This window comes from Grus americana, chromosome 4 (assembly GCF_028858705.1).
Source record: "Grus americana isolate bGruAme1 chromosome 4, bGruAme1.mat, whole genome shotgun sequence".
Lineage (NCBI taxonomy): Eukaryota > Metazoa > Chordata > Aves > Gruiformes > Gruidae > Grus > Grus americana.
The window spans coordinates 82,456,267-82,480,689 of record NC_072855.1 but is presented as its reverse complement, the minus strand read 5'-3'; the positions used below and the strand labels follow the sequence as shown (position 1 = coordinate 82,480,689).

The following is a 24,423-nucleotide window of genomic DNA, read 5'->3' as shown; positions in this document are numbered from 1 at the left end:
CCACCCCGCCCCTCGGCGAGCGAGCTCAAAGTTCACGTGAACTTCTGTGGCAAAAACAGAAACGGGTGACAATTGGTAGCACATTTCAATGCAGTTTCCACAGACTGATGGAAAAGCCCCGATTTCACCAGTTCTGCAAGCTTCCATCATTTTCCTCAGATGCTACAGAGCACAGTCTCTGCCTTTCTTCTAGCATCGATCCATCCACTGAGAGACAGGCTTTAAGAGATAGTTTTAAAATACATTCAGCATGCGACAAAATGCCTGCAAAACACCACTGCCGCCGCACGGTTCGGCGAGTCACACGGCCGATCCCAAAGGCAACCAAGGCCCAAAGCGACAAACGTAGTTGAACTAAAATTGCCAAGCCCCAAGAACGAAAATAAGCAGGACCTAACAGCACAGCCTTTACAGCGGAGCTAGCGCCTCCTCAGTACATTCTAAATTAAACCACCATCAGAAATAACAACCTCAACCGTCTTCCATTCGGGGAACGTGCATGTCCACAGCACTACTTCGAAAAGGCCAAGCTGCCGGCCTCGAGAAGGGAAAACTGATGGGCACCAAAAAGGAGACCAAGACTCCCTCTGAAGCGTAAGGAACAGGCTGCAGTCATTAATACATTTGCACTTTTGCCTCGCTCGCTAGGCAGTTCCGCTCCACAGCGACATTAGCGCTTACAATCGCGTTCAGAGAGAGATCATGTGCAAAGGATCTCCTGCCTTTGACAACACTAGGAACAACGAGCTGTTAATTTATTACCTTTTCGATATGGAAAATTGAATACACACATGCTCGTTTTGCTACGCCGGTATTACCTGCCCTCCCTTAGCCCGTTACCCTAGGCCAGGCTGCGCCTACAGACAGCCTCGCATCCGTCAGCACAGCCCTGCAAGCTGGGACAGTCTACAGCCTTAGGTCAGACCGACGCACCGTCAGCCACGCAGGCAGCTACCGACAGCTTCCGGGCATTTGGGCGCTGCCGAAAACCCCTGCCAGGAGAAATTCTGGGCCCTGGATGGCTCCGCTTTCTTCAGCGGAGGTCCTGAACGGCACTCTCCAGTAGGGCACCCACCTCAAAGTATCTGGAGATCTTCCTACAGCAGCCATACGGCCGACCAAGACTCTCCCAATCATCAGTACGCGTGGCCACAAAAACGAATTTGTTCTTTCTTCCAGGTACCGCGTGCTTGAGGAAAAAAGTCAACCAAGCAGCAGCAAAGGACTCCTGGAGGTGGTTTTTTCCCTGAGTCTATGTTGCAGTAGAGATTTACTTACGACCACAGACAGTCGTCTAAGGTCTAGTTCCCTGGAGATATTTAGGTGCTCAGCTCCTAGCGAGGCCAACGACCCGCGCTCCTGAAAGGGAGCACGCGACCGAGACAGTTTGTCCGACCCAGAGCTCGGTCTGTTCCTCAAGTCCTCCCAACAACGCAGACAGAGAGGAACCTCTGCACCGGTACTATGGTGTGACAGAGGTGCTCAGGTAGCGAGGGGACCATACGAAGAACTAAAACAAAAGGGTCATTTTATCAATATGCACATCATCCGCAGCACGTACGCAATCAATTTCAAGCAACTGAAATACAGAGTCATTTTGCTTCCCTGTGTGACCAATGACCCCAAACCGGATAAGCGCTAACTACGTGTCTACGAAGCCCATTAAAACAGGCCAAAGCAACCACAGAGAAACCAACGCATAAAAAGCAGAGTTTTGCAAGACAGTTTGCTTCAAAGCTTTCAGCAACTGGCCAATTCAAGTAACTTTTCTTCAGTTTTCCTTTTAATTTGACTGTCTGCCCGTACAGATCATTAACAAGAAACTTTATATCCTGGCTGCATTTTCTTTAAGGCTGGTAAAACCGAGTACTGACAGCTTTAACTGCTTTTACTGTGGTGATGAACCATCTTGGAAAAAAAAAAAACCCTGAAGAAGCAAATAATTTGCAGACAAAATATATTGTTTTAATTTCAGCAAAGTCGACGTAAGCCAATAAGCAATGCAGGACATCATTATCAAAGCTGTCTGAAGTTAATTTACTCTTCTCTTCGAAACAGCAATTCCTAAAAAAGTGTGTTGTACACCAACGCAGAGAGAAGGGGAAGAAGGGATGAACCCAAAATCGGTCATCCTTTCTTGTGAGCACCTCCATTAGTAACCACCGTCCCTACTGCTCAACCCAAGATGTACTTTTCAACTTTTGTGCATTTGATTTTTTAAAATTCTAATTCAACACAGAACTCCTCAAAGAAAACATTCATTTACAGGAAAGCTAAACCATTCAAGTTCTCAACTGCTTTCCACATGCATCCCTCGGCCAGTAAAGACCTACCATTTGCTACTCTCCTCATCGACGTTCAAGCCACCTGTTCCTTTGGAGCCACCTCAACACACTTCCACCGGGCCTGGCTGTCCCCAAGACGGGCTCCTTTCTCTGAGGCAAGTGACAATGCATCAACCCGCACATAAATCTATCTGAGAATAGCAACCTGTTGGCCAATCCTCTCCATGACCCCAGTTTTACAGCTCGCAGCCTTTAACTACCCGTCAGGTGCTCCAATGCAATACCACTGCCGCAATGTCTCTGCTGGGCACCGGGCTGGGCTGGCTTCTCCAGCTAGGTTCTGCACAGCCCACCGCTCTGCTTTCGGTCACGCTTCACAGCAGGAGTTTGACCGTTAGCTGCTGCGGGACGCCTTTGCTTAACCGTTTTGACATAAAATATGCACTGCAGATCTCGTGCAACAGGCGAGCCTACTCAGAAGCAGTCTAATAAACACATCGTGAAGGAGCTACCGTGCAACAGGCAGACACGTGGGAGCAGCAAAACCAGCAGCTCAGCTGCATCGGAATTTCTGAAAGACGGTTCGTTTCCTTCCTTTAAATAGAGGCTTGGTAGCTGGCAGTAAAGGCCACATAAGCCACGGGAAGCATCCACCTGAAACACGATTTGCCAGCAAGGGAGAAGAAATGCAGCAGACAACCTCAGGAGTGGAGCTGAACCTAAGCACCCGTCATTAGCATCAATTACTCAAACTCTTTAGAAGCCTGCTTCATCCTATGAAAATATACATGCTTATCTGAAAACACCACTTTAATTTCAAGATGCACAATGCTAAGTATTACTGAAGAAGAAATGAAGCGTTGTATCAACTTTCTTGCAAAAAAAAAAAAAAAAAAGACCATGAAAGAGAAAACATACGATAGGACTCTCCAGTTAGCAACTGTTGTCAAAAAGCAGTATTCATCAAAGAAATAGATTTAAAAAAAGAAAGAAAAAAAAAAGACGACTTAATGGTCGTAACAATTGGGGCCATTACACATGGGCTTACCGCAATTAGTAATTCTTAGCTACGCAACCTGATCTACATATAAAATCCCTCCACATAGCGCACAGCATCAAGCTGAACTGCTGGCGTTAAGCAGATGATGAGCCTTCTTTTGCGTAATTCAACAAGAACATCATTTAGCCTGGGCTTCTGAATAGGCAGACAGCAACTGAAACCAATGGCCAAATTATGCCCCAACTGGTTTAAATTAAGAGGAAATGTGAAGCTCAGGGAGTCCTGTACACGTGTAAGTTGAGGATAAGGCCATGGCAGCAAGCCCCTGACCGACCCCCCTGCCTTCCGTCAGAGTCTCTAGCATTCACCTGACCAACTGCCAAACTACCCAGCCTAACATATAATGAGTTTATGGCAATTATTACTATTAACTGGCAATTACCAGGTACCCAATAGCTTTCATAGTCCAAATCATTTGGTTTCTTCTCTCCAAATTCGTTAAGTACTCCAAAGATAAGCAGGTGGGACTTCAAAGCCAAGTGAAGGCACAAACTGACCTCGTACAGCGATCGCAGCCGGGGCACCCAGCCTCTCAACACTTCCGAGTCCTACGGCATCACAACCCAGAGCAGCTACTATACGCCGGTTGTGTCATTATTTACATAAGCAGATTACAACATCATGGTCTCATCAGTTCAGCTATTGTGTCTTGTTAGCTTAACTAAATTTCAAACTCCATAAGGAGCGGCATTTCCCCCTGAAGTTATTAAAGGGTAGATTTCTTTTAATTAAACTCATTTACATGACTAAATTAGATTTAATTACTCCCATTCATTTCACTAATACCTCTCTCTGATTGGAGAAAGGCAACTTTTCTAATTGCTTAAAACAGGACTCAGTGGGTCTTTCCTAGTACAAGCCAGCAAGAGGAAACAACAGCTCTCCAACCGAAGACAAAGAGATGAGCGCAGATTTTGGGGTGGTAAACGTGCTGGATAACTTATTACTGCTAGGCTTGTGCTGTGCATGGTGCAAACAGTCAGCCCAACTGATAAGCAGAATTATTTTCTTTATATCCCTAACAACCAACATTTACAGCGCAATTGAAAGCAAGTGAAAATTCACTACAAGTTCTTTTCAAGTACCTCATACCTGATCAGGAGATACCTCATCAAGAAACGCACTAGGAAAGAAAGAGCAATTAAACTTGTTTCCCTTGTTTTTCCTTTTGAAATTTGGAAAAAAAAAAAAAATCAGAAATTTTGAAATGGACGGCTCAATACATTTTTACTGAGGAACAGCTCTTCAACCTTGTTGCCTGTCAGCCAGAAAGCTCACTGCTTTAATACTGAATTTTCATCATCGAAACTTTTGACATGTTTTCATTTTCAAAATTTCCAAATTAGGGTTTCCAGTGGGCTGATGTTTTTCCCCTTACTTTTTTTTTGCAAAAGTTCTCAGGATGAAGGTTTGCTATTTCCAACACTGAAAAGAAAAACATGGTGCAGAACACAGAAGTGAGATCAGTCTTCTAGGGTCTCGCACAACACTTGCCTCCTTTTACATCAGATAGCAACTTGCTATCTAAATTATCCACAAAGACAAAGAGTCAAAGGCCAAAAGAAGTCACCACGTTAAACTTAGTGGGAACATTTGACACAATTCCCCCCACCCGGCCCGTTTCATTCCACTAGTCTTCATCTTCTGTTGTTCTATCTCCGTAACACGCAAGCAGAAGTAGTTACGCACAGAATTCACAACACATTGAATTTCTACGCAGCTGCACGAACGGCATCAGAGATTTCACTCACGCTAGTTGGAATTTTGCCATCGGTGTCACTGGGAGCCAGGCCGGACGTAACTTACGGAACCCGCGCAAAAACCCCCAAAACCACACAGGTCACGGCAGGGATGCCCAGGTTTTGTCCCATATATTCCTTTTCATTCCTGCTAAAAATTCCCCATATTTACTCACAGTGAAAATTGATACGTACAGCTGATTTGCGCTTTCTGTCCTCAAACGGTCCATATGCTCAAAAGTACTATTTATGACCAATTAGGTAAAATACGACTCGCTGAAATAACACAGCCTACAGAAGACGTCAGCAGGAAGTTTTCGGCAAAATTCTAAGGGTTGAAATGGAACAAGCACTCCAGTTGTAGGCGATGCCAACACTGTCGCATATTAGTTCACTACATCAAATACAACCCCCCCAACTTGCTTACTGTTTAAGTTAACCAAAACCTTGATCCACCACCATGGCCTTCTGCCAAAATTTGGCTGGCTTGAACCCACTGCTAAGAACAGCATACCTGATCTTCGTACAAAATTACGGACCTTCAACACCTCTGTTTAAAGATGAGTGAAGACACTGTTTACAAAACACAGTCTTTGTGCTTCACAGAATAGAGTTTATGACATATTTGCAGATTAAATAATCGCATTGATCTTTTTTCAGATGTAGGGGGACGCAGAATGCAGCCACGATTCTAGGAGCACGTTGGAAGATATCCTAGTTCGGCTGAGGTGAATGAGTTTGATTGCTGTAAGACAAACGCAAATCTCTCCACCATTTGGCACCAGTTCCTTTCATTAGATACAATTCTTCTGCCCCCTTTCTCAACACGTAAATACTATTTATTCAACCACGCATGATGTGTGGCCTAATTATCACTCTAATATTTTTCAGGAAAAAAAATCAGTGTAATTAACAAGGAACTAAGAAACAAGCCCCCCTGCCCTGCCTCTTCCCCCCCCGCAATCAGGTTCAGTAGTAATCACAGTGGTTGGAATAAAACGTGGTATTTTGATTCTTAGCCAGCACTCAATCTTAACGTATTTTGAAATTCATGAAATGTTTCAAACTAAAAACCTTACCAACTTTTCTGGTCACTTTTTCTCCTCACCCCCCCAATAATCATTTTGCATTTCAGGTTAAATGATTTCAAATTTGAACTGTAAACATAGCAGAAATAAATTATGAGCTTCTCCTGAGCCAACGCATCGCAGGCAGACCAAAGGACTGAAATTCCAGACTTGGTCCGTTCTGCTCAAAAGCGGCTCCAGATTTGTCCATTGTTTTTTATAACATTTTTGCCCGAGTTTTGCCATTATTGTAAAATCTGCAAACTACTGCGGATTGAGATGATATTGCAACCGATCTTCACAGCACAAGTTCCCATCTACTCAGGACTTCCACTGGGCGTACCATATGCTCTTTTGCACAACGAACAGCACACAACCAGAGGAGAAAGAACGTGCTTTTAGCGCGCCCCTTCCCACCCCCACCGCCAGCTCAAGTCAGCATTTTGTAATTGATTTTTAAGTAACAGTCCTCCCTCGTACCCTTCCGTCCCTCCAGCCCAAAGCCAGAGCACAAACGCTATCTGTATGAGAACGTCCTACTGCTCATCCACTGCTAGGCAGCGTTCTTCATTTGCATTTCACAGCTCCGCTGTCGCATTCATCACCAGAAAGGACGGACATCACGTTGACCGCTGCCGACAGGTTTTTGAAATGTTGAAGGGCTGCCTTGCTCACCCTGAGCATCCACGTTTCTTCCCCACGTAGCATTCATCATTATCCTCGCATTACTGCTAAATACAATTCAGGGAAATTAAGTTGTAGGGCAGGAAAAAAAATCTGGAGGAAAAAAGGGATAACTCCTGCCATTAACCGCTGTTCCCTGTTACCAGCGATAGTACCCGACCGTTCCCTCTCTTCAGGGCCACTGGGGATTTTGCTAGGCCCTTCTGAAGCCATTTCCTTCTTCCTCGTCAGACAGATACCGCCACTGAACTCTGATTCCAGGGGTTTCTGGACAAGAATAAGGCTCTAATTATACGCTTACGCAAAGTTTTTCTGTCACATTTACGAAATCGCTTGAGAACATGGTTAACAATTTCAGGAATACCGTGCCATTATTTTTCAAATTCTACGGGGGAGAAAAAGCTTTCTTGGTCGTGTTTTTAAATAAAAAATTTTGCATGTCCACCTCACAACTAGGCTTCCCTCATTTTTACAGCAATACAGGTTTGTTGCATCAATCAGTCTGAAGGTCTGAGTCTGCACTTACGTCAACCAAGTTACCGTAATTCCCCCCCAACTTAACTGAAAACGTGAGTAAGCATCTGAGTCTTGAATCATAGGGGGGAAAAAAGTTTGAGGGGGTGGTGTTTTGGGGTTAGTTTGGGTTTGGGTTGTTTTTTTTTTTGGGGGGGGGGAGGGGGGGGGGGGAGTTGGGAGGTGTTGTTCACCAAGTAAATGTCTCGGCCTTGCGTGCCAAGAAATACCTTAACAAATTGGGGTCCTTTGCGTCATACGCTATGTAGGTAAGCTTTGCCTTTCAGAACAGGGAAAAGGTTTGGAAAATTTAAATGTCTTCATGAGATTAGAGTATGTCTTGAAAACTTCGATCTCATCATGCCCCCTAACAAATGCTTTTGCTGTCGAGTAAGAAAAAAGAAAAAAGTGCTGTTTAAAATGTTTGATAATCTGACAAGGCCATAAGGCTTAATGGAATCAATGATTACACACAGATGGATGATTAACTCTCGAGGTTTAATGTTAAAAAAAAGAGTGCTGGATTGCTACTTAATGGAATTACGCTGCCCATATGGAAAAGAACTATACCCTGACTATACCCAGAATTATGGAACAGGTGGTAGATCTGGGCAGGACTGCTTGGAATGCACAAAAGCGTTCTGAACTTGTAAGTGCCAGAAAAAAGAAAAAAAAGTCTTCCAAACTGTGTTAACTTTTCACGTCTGAGAATCGTAAGTGGCAAAAACTAACAAAGTGATCCTCAAAGCCCCTTGTCTGAAGCAACAATCCTAGCAGTAATATTTGCCTGCACACTGCAGCCTCACAACTGCTGAAAATACCCACGTGGGGTTAAGGAACCTCGTCGAACTTAGACACGACAGTCAGTCTTCATTTATAATTTTACACGAATGCTGTCATCTGCTGCGGGGGGCCTATACTTTCGCCAGCTCCACTGCTTCCCTGAAGAGGTCCAACAAGCTAACCAGCTCCACAGCAGTGGATGCCAAAAGGCCAGCGTTTCCCCATTTGAGCACATCCTGCTCTCCCCGGGAGCTTCTCGCTCAGAAAGAAAAAAATCCCAAGGCCCCTGCTGTAGGACAGGACACTTGGTTTTACTGTGGCATCACACTGAATAATCGCCTCTCTTGCTGGAAAGAATCCTATCTGATTGCATTCTCAGTAACAGCTGTGACCCCTCAGTCTCCATCCTGAACTTGATTCAAAGTCACCTATCTCACAGCCTTTCCATTGTTTGTCTGATGGCTCTTAGGCTTGCCAAACATCTTACTGCAGCAGCTCCAAGGAAACCTGCCTTAGACAACACATCAAACACTCCAAAAATTGTTCACGGGATATAGTTACGAGCAATGTCAAAGCAATACTTTACACTCGCCACACCCAAAATCCCCATTCTTGAAAAGACTATCTGTATCCCAGCCTCCACAGCAGGTACTGTACGTACAGTGACCATGCCTGGTTTTTTTCTTTTTTTTTCTTTTTTTTTTTTTACCTGCAAGTACCAACCAGTTTGTTTTCCCTCAGCGTCCTAGCCCAGCAGGATGTTATCTGGTGGCTCATCTGCAGATTTTACCAAAGTCTCTCAGAGTTCATCTGTGACCGAGGTGGAGAGCTGGCCCTTTAAAGACCTTTGTTCCATTTCCGGCTTTGACACAGACCCACCGTAAAGTCTCTTCTCCGCTGCTCAGACAAAAACATTTTGTACAAGCGAAGCAGTATCGCCAAAAGCTTCTGTGCACAAAACTCAGGCGGCCATCCAGCTAGAAATCAGATCTGGGTTTCTAGCAAAATAGCTGCAGTGGCCTTTAGAATGAAGGCAGAATCAGGATTATGAGAAGACAAGGGTAACATCTTCCAAGATGCATTTCAAAAGCACGTTTGGTACCTAGACTTCCATAGCCTTGCTGCACTGAACGAGCATCACTGGTACATTTACATGAAAACCACACATAATTAAAATGGCACAGCTATCCAGAAGGATCCACTTATTCTACACTAAGAATAGCTTGCTGGTTTAGTTCAAACAATTTCCAAAGTGACACCAACTAGATTGGGAAGAAAATATTTTTAAGTGAAAACACAGCAGTCCACAAAATAATGTTCCCAGAGACGAGGAACTTAAATTCACACCTCATACTGGTAAAACAGCTCCATATGGAAATACCTGAAATCACAGTTAGGCTTCGCAAGCCCAGTTAGTAGAAGATTAGGCTCTGCAGATTTCTAAATTAAGCTGTAGACCTCAACTCATTCAATTTTCAAGACTGTCATAAGCAGGGGGTTAGCTTGGCATATAGCTGAGGTGCGATACAAGCCCCCAGAACCGCTCTTCCCTTCGCCGAGCCCCATGCCGGCAGCGGCGGTCCGTCACCGGGCACCGCGCAGCTCCGGCAAGGCCCCAGCACCGAACTTTGCCTGAGTTCTGCTGCCCGCCGCCCTTTACGCACATGATACAGGCCATGTTCAGAGAGGATGAGCTCTTGCACTCCTTCCTCCCAGTGTAAACACTTACAGGACCAGCTGTCACAAATGACCACTCAGAATATACCGAGGGATTCCCCCCCCCTTATAATTTATTCATTTTCTTCTGTAACCAAGGCAACAGAAGAGATTTTTCTCCCTCATGCAACATTTGCTCTTAAGGGTTGGGGTTTTTTAATCCGTATGGTCTAATAGTTGTTGAAAACCGAACTCCAAACTACAGTCAAAGGAGGTCAGCATTTCAGACACAGCACCGGGACCCAAGTCTCATTTCTTTCCTTACCACTATCCCTAGGGCTCCCAGCACCTGTGACTGCCCTCTCCCATGTCACTCGTCTCCACTATTTCAAGTATAAGCTTTTCCACCCAGTACTGTCTTCCGTTATCTGTTGGTCCCAAGCATAACAGAGCATCCGTCTCAAACGGTAAGACGCGCTGTCAGAATCACGCAGGACAGCCTGAATGTGGCGTTGCTCGTGCACTTCCATTAACTAGATATCTGGCCATCGTGGGCTTGGTTACCTCCCTCCCCGAAATGAGGACTGCATCGAGTCTTTAAGAAGGGCGCTCTCCCTTTAAATGCATTTCTGTAAGGCAATAACAAAAGGCTTACGGCAAATCTGGAGGGACCAGCAAGAGTCCTGCTACCCTGTCTCAGCCTAGCTCTTCTCTTCATGCCACGCATTTAATTCCACTGACCTAAACGGCCAGCCATGTCACTTCTTCATGACGCCCTTCTCTTCTTTAGCCTTCTCCAAGTCCTGGGTGGGGCCGACCTCCTGGACAGTAATGCTCCCCCTCATTCTCTGGGACCCGGACATCACGCTTCGCACACCATCGCTATTTCTGGCGTGACACACCACCTGTTTGCAGTTCCCGTCACGCACCAAACTTCCTAGGTCTACCTCAGACCGCACGCTACCTCCTTTCCTTGAGATGAAAATATCCCATCATCGCATCGGTCTCATTTTCTTCTATCTCCATCCTCCCTTTATTCTAGACAGAAAGCAATTCAAAGCCTGCAACATTTAACTCGACTACTGCTATTTCAGGCAGCAAGCCGAGGGACTCGAGAGGCCCCGCGGGCAGGATGCCATACACTGACACAACTTCCAGGCCCAGAGAAACAAGCAGAGAAGTGACGAGGGCTAGGCAGTGCTCTGTTACAGAAGGCCACGACAAGACCCGAGATAACCGAGCACCTTTCCCAGCCGCGCACGGGGAGTCAGTCTGGGAGCTGAAGCAACCTTTCTCAAAAGGCAAGGCATCCTCTCATTTGTAAAGCGAAGGGGCGGGTTTTTGAGCAGAGGGAGCCTTCTGCTGGGCAGGTAAGATTCCCCTGCTTCGGCAGCTCCCGGGAACACCCAGCGCTCCACCCCATTCACCCTGCTTCACACGGGAACGGAATGAGATAATCGCGCATCGCGTTCCCCGGAGCCCCAAGAAGCGCCGCTCCTCCATGATCGGAAGCAAAGCGTGCCGTGCAAAAGCCCCAAGAGAGGCCGTGACTGCCAACAAGGTCTCCCTCTGAAGGTCTTTGCTGATGAACTGGAAATGCAAAACACTCGTACCTGTACGGCCAGCCACTTCCGCTTACTGCAACGTAGACCAGGCAATCATCCTAGCTCTGGCTAGTCTCCCTACTTCTCCACTTTTACTTCTGGGAGTCAAGTCTTTTTTCTAGGACAAAGCATCTGCTAGAAGCAGCCCCGGTGACAGAACAAAAAGTCTTCATTCTCCAATCTCTAATATTAAAGTAATTCTCTAATCTTTAGCCCAATAGTATCTAATGCTACAGAACCCCGGCAGTCATTGCCCAGTCTGATGGCTTCTACTGCCTTAAACATCAGCTGCATTATTTGTGAGGCTTACTTACTCTACCACTGTGACAAGCAAAACAAAACACAAACACGGCTTCAAAGACATGCCAGTGGAGAGGCAAAAAGTCATAAGCAGAATTTAAACTTAATATACCAGGGCGCTTTAAACGTGCAAAATACAGACCATTTGAGGCAGTAACTCATTTGGTTCCTGCTATTCAGCAATTCTGACGGCAGTAACTGGCAGTAGAATTACTGCACAATGTCATCCTTACGGAACATAGGGTACTCTCAAATTAAATTGTACTACTTCTGTGCTGCCATTAAGATGACTTACTTGTTTCTGATTAATTAAGTTTCAGCTTCTTTCTTTTTGGCATTACATTTTCCTCCTGTTCAGTCTATCTGGACAGTCTAGGTCTGTGCTGGCACAAATCAGTCACTGTAATTCTGGATCAGAAATCTGTGGCTTTGATGAACCTGGCTTCTGGTTCCCGTCAATCTCTATCGCGGAGTATCACGAGACGCACAGGTTCACACGCACACATACAATGTGAAATTTCAGCAAAGGAAAAAAAAAAAAGAAAAAAGAGGCAGCCGTGACAAGGGTGGCTTTTTTGGAACCACACATAGGTGCCAACTAAAGGTCCTAGCAGCTTGTCTGCCAAAGCTTAAAAAGCTACGACAAACATTTGTCTCCTTGCTCATTTGAAGGCCTCATCATTGCCCGGGTGCTGGATTGCCGAGGAAAAGTCTGTGAGGGAGGACAGAGCATCACCCGCATACGCTGTTGCGACACCTCCGAAGCCAGCGCAGTTATGGCAGCCGAGGATCCGGCCATCGGTATTTTTGGCAGACAAACTCGGCTGAGCTTGCACTGCCGCTAAATTGTCAGAGTCTGACACTGCTGTTACACAGCAAAAGGACATGGTGAACAAGGAATTAACACGAACGGACTTGTAACAATTTAAGGAAGAGAAGAAACTGAGGTATTTCACATCGTTCAATGTGAAATTATGTAACGCTTGGAAATTGTGCTTTTTTTGGCAAATAATATACGGGGTCTCCAACGCGCAGATGGAAGAGCAGCTTATATTTAATAAAATAAAATTTGACATTCATGGCACATTATCATATACAGTCATACATTATGTATGATATAGACTCGGTATAGTTTACACACAGTCTAAACGTTTATCCTACAGATGGACAGGGAATTAGAGGGATAATAGTCTACATTATACAAACGTTCCAAATGTGCGCTTTTCCAAACACAAGTTAGTGGAAAATCAGTTAGAACCGGAGGACAAACGGTAGCATTTTTGTAATTTCCATTTTCTTGCGCTCCCACCAGCCTTTAGAAACGATCCCAGCAAATTCAGGTACTTCTAGACAGAAAAGGAAGTCATGAACTTTTTACATTGAGGGAGGACAAAAGGTATCTAACTTGCAAATAGTATTTTCCACTAACCCTCTTGCTTTTTACTCATCTCGGTAAAGAAACAAAAGAGACTAGTCACCATTGACTGTTGTTCATTGCAGGTTTCCTAAGTAGGCATACACAGCAACTAGGACCTGCTCCAAGTCTCTCCTGAATTTCCCTCAGAGATAAAGGCCCTCTCACACACATTGCCTTACTTCAGGTTCGCTCTGCACACTACCCAAGTGTTTAGAGGGATGCAAGTGCTAACTCCCCGCCAGTCCTAGTGTAGCAATGCCACGGTGCCCTATGTTTCTTCTGCCAATAGTGTCCCTAAAGCCCAGTCCCAAGACCGCTAAACTGAACTCCGGGATGAGAGAGACAAAGTTCCAGTCTACTACAAGTCTTTAGCAGCAAGATTCAAGGTAATAGCTCTCTCCGTAATCATTTGTCATGCAATTGTAGACTCAAAGCTCAACATTAATTACAAACACAAAACAAATCATGCTGTTAAAACATATATTATAAACTAATTACACTCTCAAAATAGTTAACTTACAGCCTGGAAAAGTAATTGATAAAACTAAAGCGCTCACAGGTAATTGCGAAAATGACAGGTCAAGCTATCACAGAGTGACCAACATATAAACCCAACCAGCCTAAGACGTAAAACATATAAACTGGGACTACCACTCACCTTTATCACAAACTGTAAATAAACCATACGGGCTTTATCCACACCCCACCCCACCCCCCCACCCCCGCCGTTTTTAACCATGATGATGCTGGACAGCATTTCTAAAACAGACCCTTTTAACCGTTAAACAGCAGTCTCAACCTTCAGCTTGATCCACTCACTCTGACACCAGAAAAAAAAAAATCAGCGAGGCTGAAATAAGATCATGCTTCACCGTAATCCCAAATTTTAGATGCTCAACATTTTGTCGTCGAGCCACTGTACGACTGGCTATCTTGAGAGCGTAAACCCATGCAGCCTACTGTACCTTCCAGGCTTGGCTACACACAACTACATCAAATGAGCCATCACACCCCCAAGTATGGCCTACCTTCCAAAGCTCCGCCTGTCTATCACAAAGTGACTGGCTCTCTGAGCTATCACCTGCTTCCCTGAGGACAGGCAGATCTCAGATACCTACCGTGCTAATTTCAAGTGACACCTAGTTGTCCTACTATCCTGTTCGGAAGAGTCCGCCATCAGCCGATTGCCAGCTTCGCTCCCAGCTACTCTGGCTGAGGGACAACAGCCTTCTCCAGCTGTTCGATCCTGACCACGCTGTGGAAACTCCAGCCTCCTCCCCACAGCTCTGCTGGTAACAGGGTTGGTAAGAAGCACTTTCTCACCCACTTGACGCCAAGTCAACCATTACCGCAGCGATGCTGGAGCATGCTTCCTCAGACAATCAACAGCAAGACACCTCTTCAGGCGCCAGACCACCACAGCCTACATCCAGAAGAGAACATGTCTTCCCATGACCTTCCTTAGTGCTTATTGTTGTGATCCCTCTGAACTGACTTTCTTTCAATTGAGCCCCGCATTTCCCTACTTCCTTATTAGGATGCACGTGCCAAGTCATGCCCCGCGCTTCTGAGCGGCAGTGGTGTTTTTCCCGAATCGCAATGCAATTTTCAAAGCCAATTAGTCAAGAACTTCACAACAACCAATAGCTATTGCGGTCTATTTTGTACCATCTGGCCAAATATCATCTAACAGCTACTACATACAAGACAAGCCCTCACTTAAGCGCAGCGTAGCAACCCTCTTTAAACACCACCAAATACACACTTATATACCATTAGCCCTGTCAAGCTAACAACTGTCTCGCTTTCCGCGTCAGCTGATACCAAGACTTGCGTGGCACAGCTTATTGTACGTGACGTCAACTCCACGGTACTTAATAAAACCCACAGAGAAATAATGCAATTGAAACCAGACAGAGGAAGACATTCATACCGTGCATTTTAATCAAAGTGAGAGATATAATTATTACCTCTATGTAACTAGAAAAGCTGAAAGCTTCTAATGGAAACAAATAAAACCATCTGTTTACTCTAAATCATTAAATGAATGCTTTAGGACAATGTCATCCCCCTAAAGCCTATAACAATTTGGGCCTTAAGCAGAGACGCAAATTGATTAAACCCAATGGCAAAATCAACAAGTCGTTGAACAAGTACTAACTCCTGCCACGCATCCTCAAGACAAGCCGAAGATATTTTCCAATTCCTGACCTTGCAGACAGGAACGTCATTAGCAGCTTTCTTCTAATCCAGATTTAAAAAAGCCACCGTATTCTTCATTTTAGCAATCCCAAACCCCGGCTCACGTACGTAGATCCCAATCCGGGAAAACAAGGCTGAACATCCCTTGTCCGCACTCCCCTTAGCAAGAAGGAAGTCCAGGTCTCTGTGCCTTGCAGCTCTACTCACCGTAACTTTAACGGTTGTTAGCAAGTCCTCGGGGGCTGACCATTCACTGACCGCTTTAACGCGGCTATCGGAACAGTTTTTGCCCCTGCCTTTGAGATTGTATTTTAGCTGCCGTACACCTACAGCGCTGACCTGAACAGTTTTGCCTCTACCTCCTGCCTTGCAAGGCTTTTCCCAGCAGCACGTGCTTAAGCCCTGGGGCCGCAAGGGCGTGCCGTTCCTGGCGCAACCCGAGTCGCCTAGCGGGATCTGTGTAAATGTGCTTACAAAAGCTAGGAGAAGAACGGTACCAGTTATGACGTGCTTTCCTCAGGGATCTAGATATTGACTCCGAGAAGCCCAGCTTCCAAAGCCCTTCTGTAGATTAAGCTTATTTTTCCCAAGTTTATAAGAGAATATTTTTCTTTACCTGTACCTTGAGGTAAAGATGTTGCTGGCCTCCCCCAAAGACGCGCACATCCAGCGCATCAGTCACTTCAGCACTCTCTGAATGAGGACCCCGAAACAATACCCTACTCTTGTGCGTGACAGGGTAAAACACAACCCCTAGTTCACAGGTAGTTGTTACTGTACCCATCTCCCACGTGAAAAAAGTTTCCTCCGGTTGTGTTTTCCACGGCTTTGGAGATAGCCAACACACGGATAGCCAGCGCAGCTCTGGAACGTACACGTGCCGAGGCTCGGCACGTAGAGGTCGCGTACGCGTGCCTACAGCGACACGTACGGGGGGATGCGTCGGCAAGCACCCAAACGTTACCATCTTCCCGAGGGTTACTACCTGGGTACCTGTGTCCTCTCATTGAAATCTAAGCTTGGTTCACTCTAAGTGAGAACTGTTTTTTCATGCTGGTTTAGCACTTCTGCTGAACTTCAAGAGGAACCGCGCTTCGTGCGACAAAGATCTGCTGGAATACAGCTCGGATACGAGCAGCTACAAACAGGCATTTCAAGTTTCGTTGCTAACAGAAGCGATGTAGATTTCCAGTTCAAGTGATACGCCACAAAGACAATAATCAAGACACAGACTTGTAATTACGGTACAGGATTTAAGTTTAATTCCCAATCTGCCCTTTGTGACTCAATTCCCCTATGCTTCATTTCCTCGCCTGTAGAAAAAAGGATTAGACTTACCTCCTTACACGCTCTGTCCAGCTCATCCAGGTGAACAAGTATGTATTTTGGGTGCAGTTTTTTAATACAGTTTCAGCAGAGAGCAGCCCTTATTGATGTTTTGCCTTCACAGATTAAGCGTGTAATCAGACATACCTATACTGAAAAGCTTTCAAGCTACAGCTGCATAATCCACAAAGAGTTGGAAAGGAATCCAAGCAAAACCGGCGTCAAGTGACTCACCTTAGAGCAGACAGCAGGCCAGCTAGGAACGCAGTGCGGATCCTGCGCTGTTATGTCAAGTGGTCTAACGCCCCACAACCGCCTTTTGGACCAACTTCTTGAGTTCTTTGTGTTTTCTGAAACGAGTAACAACAATCGAAAAGTTAACACGGGTTTTTAAATTCCAAAGGATTCCCTCCTAGGATTCCTCACGAGTAATAATCAAAACCTACAACAAAGTAGCACGTGGGCTGTGGTGACTGAAATACTCAAACCTCTTCTTCCCCATCACTAACATTGCTGGATTTTCCTCTCGCATCTCCTATTAGCTACGCACACCTATTTTATTAACATTTGACATGTACTTAGCATAGCATTCCTCATGATGTACATGCTCAAATGAGCTTGTCTTTCAAAGGCTTATACCTGAAAGACAGCAGGAGAAGCAGCGCTGTGAGGAAATCCAGAGATAAATACGCACAATACATCCAGATCCAGTTTCTATCACCATATCATACTAGGAATTAAATCAAGCATAACATGCAGCTGGGTCCAGTTGCAGAACACAGCCCTTTTGTCCACGTACCGGGACTATACATGCCGCCCGCACGAACTACATGTCCAACCGCTGAGAATAACCCTAGCGAGTTACCCAGCAACCCTGCTTACGTGCGTCGTGTGACATCGCTCCACCATTTCCAGGAGCATTACGCCATTGCGTACTAGCAAAGGATCAGAACCTATACCTATCACATCATCTCAGATGCAAACGTCTTTTATACCAGAAGGCTTTGCTGCGACCCAAACGACCTCCAGAAAGCAGAGCGTCCAATTGAGAAGCCCGCGTAAGCCCTCGCACATTACTCCTCCTCAAGGCGGGCGAGGATCAGGACCCCCCATAGAACTGTCCTTAAGTCCAGTCATTGGAACCGCTTTTCCCCGGCTGCCGAAGCCACAAACCTGCTTGCGAAGCGTGAGGTTGTGCAGCAGGACTCTTTCCCCCCGCCCCTTCTCCCTTCTGAACAGTAAGGCTCCTGACTTACACCAGGTCAGGCCTTACTCCTTAGTCTTTTCCCACCTCATTCACCTGACAACCTCCTCCACAACAGACATCTTATCAGACGTGACTGATTGCTGTAATCTGTACTCTGGGCAGCCATTAAGCAAATTACCTGAATCATTGCAAGGATTAGTCTCATTAACACATGATTAGCATCAAATTAAAATAATGAGTGTTTAACTTCTGATGTCTTCCAGTTGTTTGAACAGCTTGATCAGCCACACCAGGCTGGCAGGAAGGTGGCGGGTGTCAAAGAGTCAGCAAGAAAAAAAGATAAAAATAAATAAAAAGGTAGGCTGTACCACACAAGACCGACCGCAGCTGACTTGCACAGTCGCTCTCAGAGCAAGCTCTGTGTAAAGTTCACCACCGGCAAAGAGCAGAGGCAAGCGGCCAAGCCCAAACCTACGCTCCGCTTAACTCGTGACGCTGCCTCGGCTCTTTGGGGGCCCGGCTTCACGGGCTAACAACAGCATCACCTGCCTCTTCACCCAGAGCTGCACCTTCCTCCAGGCAGTTCCAGTGACAGCTAGACACGTTCAACGGCAATAGAGCCAGCACCTACCATTTCAACGCAGCCGCTAAAACTGATAGGCTGAGGCAAGTCGATACCTTCATTCTTGGTTGCCTCCTGGCTGCTAACGTGCCTTGTCTTTTCAAAGTAGAACCCAAGCAGGCCCAAAGTTCAGCCGAGCTTGCAGCTGGAGCAGCCCTCACGCTTCCTGACAGCTGTAGACTTTCTCCTAGGCACACACTCAGAGCTCCCCTCTCCCAGCCTCGCTAGGAGCCATTTGCCACACCAGGCCCTTCGGCAGGAGGGGCCAAGACAGCCCGCTCTCAGGGCACCCAAAGGATGAGACCCCAGACAGGGGAATCACACCTGTCTCAACTGCAGCAAAGAACCACGCGAGCAACTATAGTCACTGCTTCTATCTGCGGAGGCCGAACGGCCATTCCTCCATGTTTGCTCCTTCTCTTTAATTGCTCTCGCTACCAGTCTGCCTGGACGCCGTCTAGGTTACGAAACAGGTCCCTCGCACCGCCTGGAGCGCCGCTCTCCCGCAGCCCAGCCAACGTGCTGCCAGAAGCGGCCGGAAACATCACTGTGCCGCTCCTCGTCCCTGTCAATCCAGATGGGCCGTGAACATCGCGATCCACTGCTCCGTGTTTTCAAGGTCACGTGCAAAACTGCCGAGAAAGTGCGGCTGTTCCTGTAGCTGTTTCACACTAGCAAACGTTTTCAAGACATGTCACGCTTGCCCTAAGCATTCAGCGCTTAGCATATCAGTACTCAGTTCCCTGATTCAAGTTATCCGACCCGCACTAAATCCTGAGCCCGTATGCTCCACGTCGCCACTACCTCCGGGTAGGTCCCCCCTCCCGGGAGCCCACAAAGGCCCCAAGTCGTTCCCTTCTCGGCGCACAGAAACAATTCTCCGTATCCCACGGTCGCGCAAGAGCAATCCGATTGCCCTTCCTCTGCATCCAATGCCTGCAGCCCACAGCTTTCAACAAAAAACAGCCTGGTTAATTTTAGCTGTGTCAAGGGTTGTCTCCAGAAGGTGCTAACTAATTGCTGTTCACAATCTTGTTATCACACATCAGCTACCCCATTACGAACCAGGAGTAGGCACCTTTTACTTCTGCCTTCTCTGTCAAACCTTTTTTCCCTTCTCTGGACAACGAAAACGGCAGCATAAACCTGCGTGCGTTACACTTGCAACCAAAACCATTTGGTCCAGAATAGCTGCATTGGCCAGGATTTGCTAAACCGGCACAAGTCTCACTACAGACCTACGGTAAATCCGGCTGCTCTCTTATCTCACAAGGAAGCCTCTGGTCTACCCCTCCTTCTCTAGCCTGCTCTACAGTCCAAGGAGCAAGCGAAGCACTTGTATTTCATTGCTTTTTTTGACAGCGCTTTTCCAAACTCTCAGATTTTTCACCAATGCCCACTCACAACTGTCAGGCAAAGCTCACCGATGCAATCCATCCGTGATTATAGCAGCAGGGAAGGATTAACTCCGTCAAATTCCATCTCTAAATAAAAACCGTGCAACTGAGCCTATGACGACCTCACAATTCCAATGACTATTTCCTGTCTCACAAGCAAAGAATGCACTCGAGTCATCTCGGTCAGCGTTTACATTCTATAGGCTTATAGCTACCGATGCCAAGCTCAGAAGAAATCGGGGCTTTTATGCCATTTGACAACAGCAGGGTAAGTTTGTGAGGTTAAGTTGGAATGAGGCCCATTGACTTAGCAGGGTTGTTGGGTTTGTTTTTTCTAAAGCCAAGGCCTCTGCTGTTACCAAGGGAAAGAACAAACAGAAGCTGTTGGGTATTTTCAAGAAACTTATGTTCCATTTCAGTTACACATCTTGTGCATAAAGTTTGGCAGGTCAAAAGGCTAAATGATTTATGAAAAACTCAAAATCAAATTAAGGTATGCTCTGAACATTTTAAAACCTAATCTTCTCCCACTTTAAGGATTTTCTCCATGCTTCTATTTCCTTTTTTTTTTTTTTTTTTTTTTTTTTGAGTCATCTCCAATGCTGAAGACGACAAAGCCAACATCGCACCACGGCAGAGAATTCTGCAAAGCATTTTGCTTTAAAACCTCTCCTTTTCGATCTGGTAACTTGTTAACAGATCACCTCTCCTGATTTTTTTTAACCCACAATCAACTACTTTCTCTTCTCCCTGCAGCTGGTGCCTTGTTGGGATCCAAGCAAAGTCTCTTCAAAGTCTCCATTCTTTCTAACCCGCTGCAGCTTATTTGGTTTCATCTGCATAAGAATTTAACAAGTTCCCTGATGTCTCCAATTCTCCTGCATGTCTGCAGAGCTGACATCAAAGCCTTGCTTTTCCTTGCCTTACAAAAGTACAGTTGACTTCTTCAGAGGCTTCCTGGGCTGCTTCCAGTTCCGTTTATTCACCACGTCAAAGATGGGCATCTTCCCCTTCTTCCGAAGGTGGTGCGAGATCTGAATATGCAGGATCTGCACCTAAATCCACACTCAGAGAAACATTTCTCTCTCAACCGAGGAATTGACAGAACATGTGCAGCAGCCAATGTTTAAGCCTCAACATCTTGGTTATTTATTCTTTGAAATGCCACAAACCATAAGTACGTATTATAGACAAATCACTTGTCAAAGCTCTTTCTTAATTTAATTAAAGCCATTTTTTATTCATAGAAGTGCAAAGAAGCAACTTAAACAGATAACATTTTTCACACTTGCATAAAATGAAAATAGCCAAACTACATTTGGCAAAGTATATAACAACAAAAGATCCAAGCAAAGACTATATATGTGCCAACTTTCATCTCTGCTAAGACATTAGCAACGAGTTGTGCACACAGTGTCTCCCGGTTAAATTTGTTATGGACTCCCGACCCCTCACACGCTACCAACGCACCAGTGATTCTTACGCTGTGGCCCGACAGTCCTCTCGGACTACCAGGCTGGAGTTGCTCCATGTTACTCCCATTAGCGGGACTTCCTGCGAATCGCTAACAGATCGGGCAGCAAAAAGCTGATCGAGTTTATAACAGCACCGTACCCCGGAAGCACCGTTATCTACTTTTCCAGCGTGGATCCGAATACGATATGGCCCAAGCACACGTCAGGCATCTGTAAGCACCTCGAGGAATGTCCTGCCCTCCCAGTGTCAGTAGGCAGACCGTGTACAGGTCTTTTGCTGCAGGCACTCATGACTCATTTGGGAGGCAATGCCGATATAGTCGCTGAAGCGCCGCTCCACACAGATGAAGAACAGAATCACCGGTTGAATGAAAATGAACAATATCACCTTAGAGTTAAGGTGCCAGGTGCTAATTCAGACAAACATTTTCCTTTCAGCGTCTAAATAGATGTGCAACTCCTACGTGCTTTAGCAAATCTGCGGTCAAGGCTCGTGTATAATAATAAAGGCCCGGGTTCGACAGCGTGCAAACGGGTTGGGGATCCTCGAAAAGTCTTGGAAACATTTTTTCATTATGGCCTTACTCAAAGACTCTTAAAAAACACACTCAAGTTTGCCTTCTTCAGAAACATTGTGTTTAGCCCCACTCCCAGAATCTGCACCCTTTACCATTAAGCAATACCTGAACCACCCGGTTACCAGGTAGTCATTTGCATACATGCAGATCACAGCCCATCTCTGGAATCTTATTTCACAACCACACCCCATAATGGCAAAAGAACCATCCAAACCCAGGTGACACCCCAGGCCACTGCTGAAAACAAACACCTTCAAGCTGAGCAAACCTAATTTAGGATCAATAATACCAAGGCACAGGGTTTTGCTCTAACTGAGGTTCAGAAAAATTGACTACGAGGTAAAGGGACATAAGAATTCCCTTCCATCCAAAGCTATCGATAAACACCCTTTTTGTCAATACAAAAACACCCACCGCACAACACCACAAGCCTAGAGGCAGCGTAAGGGAGTTGCACAGACCCGTCACACGCACCACCCAACGACGCTATTTTTTTCCCTATCGGCATTTCCCAACATGAAGTCTCCCCTGCACGTTAGCAGCCATCGCTACTGCTCAGAGTGAAAAAAACTTTCTACTTCCAAGGGCTTTCTTCACATCTGCTATGGTAAACAGAAAATAATCTATCAATTTACCTTCAAAGTTAAAGTTGGCTGTTGTGCAATCCCTTACAGCATTCAGAATTTTCATGATTTAAGCGATACATTCAGACTCCATCTGCTGCATATTATTGACCGTATTATGTAAACTACGTTTTAGCAATTCACACTCGCTTGATTCTGCAGTACCTGTGGGTGCCAAACATATGTTTCCTATTCTACTTGCCTCTCCTGGGCCATATGCAATCCACTCAAAGCATCAGCTTGCTTATAGATGCAACTTGCTGCGTGGTAGGCTTTTTTAACATATCAATCGCATCAACTATGCCAAACACCGGTTGCAAACCAATTTGCACAGAAGACTTTGCGGTATTAAGTCAGCTTTTCTGAGATCACCAACGTGTGGTCACACGAGCTCTAGGTGCCACGCAGCAAGGTGGGTTCCTGCTTGCAAAGCCCCCCTTACAGCAGGCCTGAAGCGCCTGGAGGACGACGCTCCCCGAATCGCTGCCGGAGAGACGGCCGGTCCAGCGGCAGCGCAAGCCGTCGCCCATACCTGGGCACGCAGCCTGCAGGGCTGCTCTGCGGCCCCGCGCAGCACAGAAGCCAAACCGACAAGTCAGCGTGCCAAAAAAACAACAGGACTCAAAGAAGCCGGCTTTCGGAAATGAGATACCGCTCTGTTGCTAGGCAAAACCTAAGGGTTTTTTTCTCATCCTTTTGGAGAAGCCTCTGCTCTCTTCTTTAGGGGCAGAGCTGAATTTCATATTGTCACTAATGCAAAATTAGAATGACAGCATACAGAGCTGCTTCTCACTCCAAGGCATGTCTCCAGCCTGTTCCCTTTTCGAAATAACACCATGTACTCACAAAGTATTTCTCAAGGAGGAAGAAAAATAAAAGCCAACCACCATCACCCCAGTGCTGCAACAGGATGATGTCAGGGGCTCTGCTTTTTTTTTTTACAGTTTGCACTGGAGGAAGGAACAAAAAGATGGAAACTTCAGCAGATTCCACGTGCAAAATAAACAGCTCTACGCAAACGAAAAAATGGGTCCAGTCCATTCACAGAAGAAGGGAACGGCTGTCTGGAGGCCCATCAATTTGTCCATCTTCCACTCGTACATCTGTCACTTTTAAGAGCATTGAACATACACTGGGATATGTTGCTCTTTTGTTCAAAACTCTTGACTGATACATTTTATAGCAGAGAGGGAGGAGTTCAAACGCTTGAACAGATCGACAGGAATTTTCCAATACCACCAAAGCACGAGATCTAAGTTACCTGCGTCTAGTCTGCAAAAGGGAGCACGGCATTGGCATTCAGAACAGAAGATAACAAACGTCCTGCAAAGAGCGATTTCAAGTCAGCACCACCCTCCAAAATAAACCTTCTACATCCGTGGCAGGACTAAGTAATTTGCTTTCTTCCTACGACTGTCAACGTACCGCGACGCCGCTGCTGCTTCAGTTACAAAGCGTAGTAGGGACTACGTGTCCATCTTTAAAACTGGTAGATGAGAGCGAGCTATCCGCCACATCACTGAAAAGCTGGCCTTCTCATCTGTCTTGTCTGTTTACAGGAGAGAATTAGAAGGGCAGACTTGCAGTTTGCTTCCGCTCCTGCTTACTAACCCTTGATTCTGACACAACTCCTCTCCCCGCCATCCATACCAGGCCTGCACCTTCCCACCATCTCACCAGGCTGTTACTACGCAAAACAGCGGCTCATCCCAAAAGCCTAAGTGCAGAGCCGTCGTTCGTGCACATCTCGTGGGAGCGACTAAGCTCAGCACATCCTCCTTCCCTCGCCCCAAGCTCCCCCGTCTTTCTCCTCTATCTTCCCTCTAACAGGACGACAACGTTTGCCAACAGGCACCTCGGTTGCTCCCCGGGATTACCTGCTACA

At 46.1% G+C, this 24,423-nt stretch overlaps 1 long non-coding RNA gene across 1 annotated transcript in view; it reads right to left on the bottom strand.

Annotated features, from left to right (window-relative positions):
* The window catches only part of LOC129205949 (uncharacterized), a 276,829-nt gene that overhangs the window by 155,152 nt on the left and 97,254 nt on the right, over positions 1-24,423 (bottom strand). Inside the window, exon 2 of the long non-coding RNA XR_008576931.1 lies at positions 16,871-16,986. This is a non-coding gene — a long non-coding RNA (uncharacterized LOC129205949). The remainder of the gene's footprint in view (positions 1-16,870; positions 16,987-24,423) is intronic.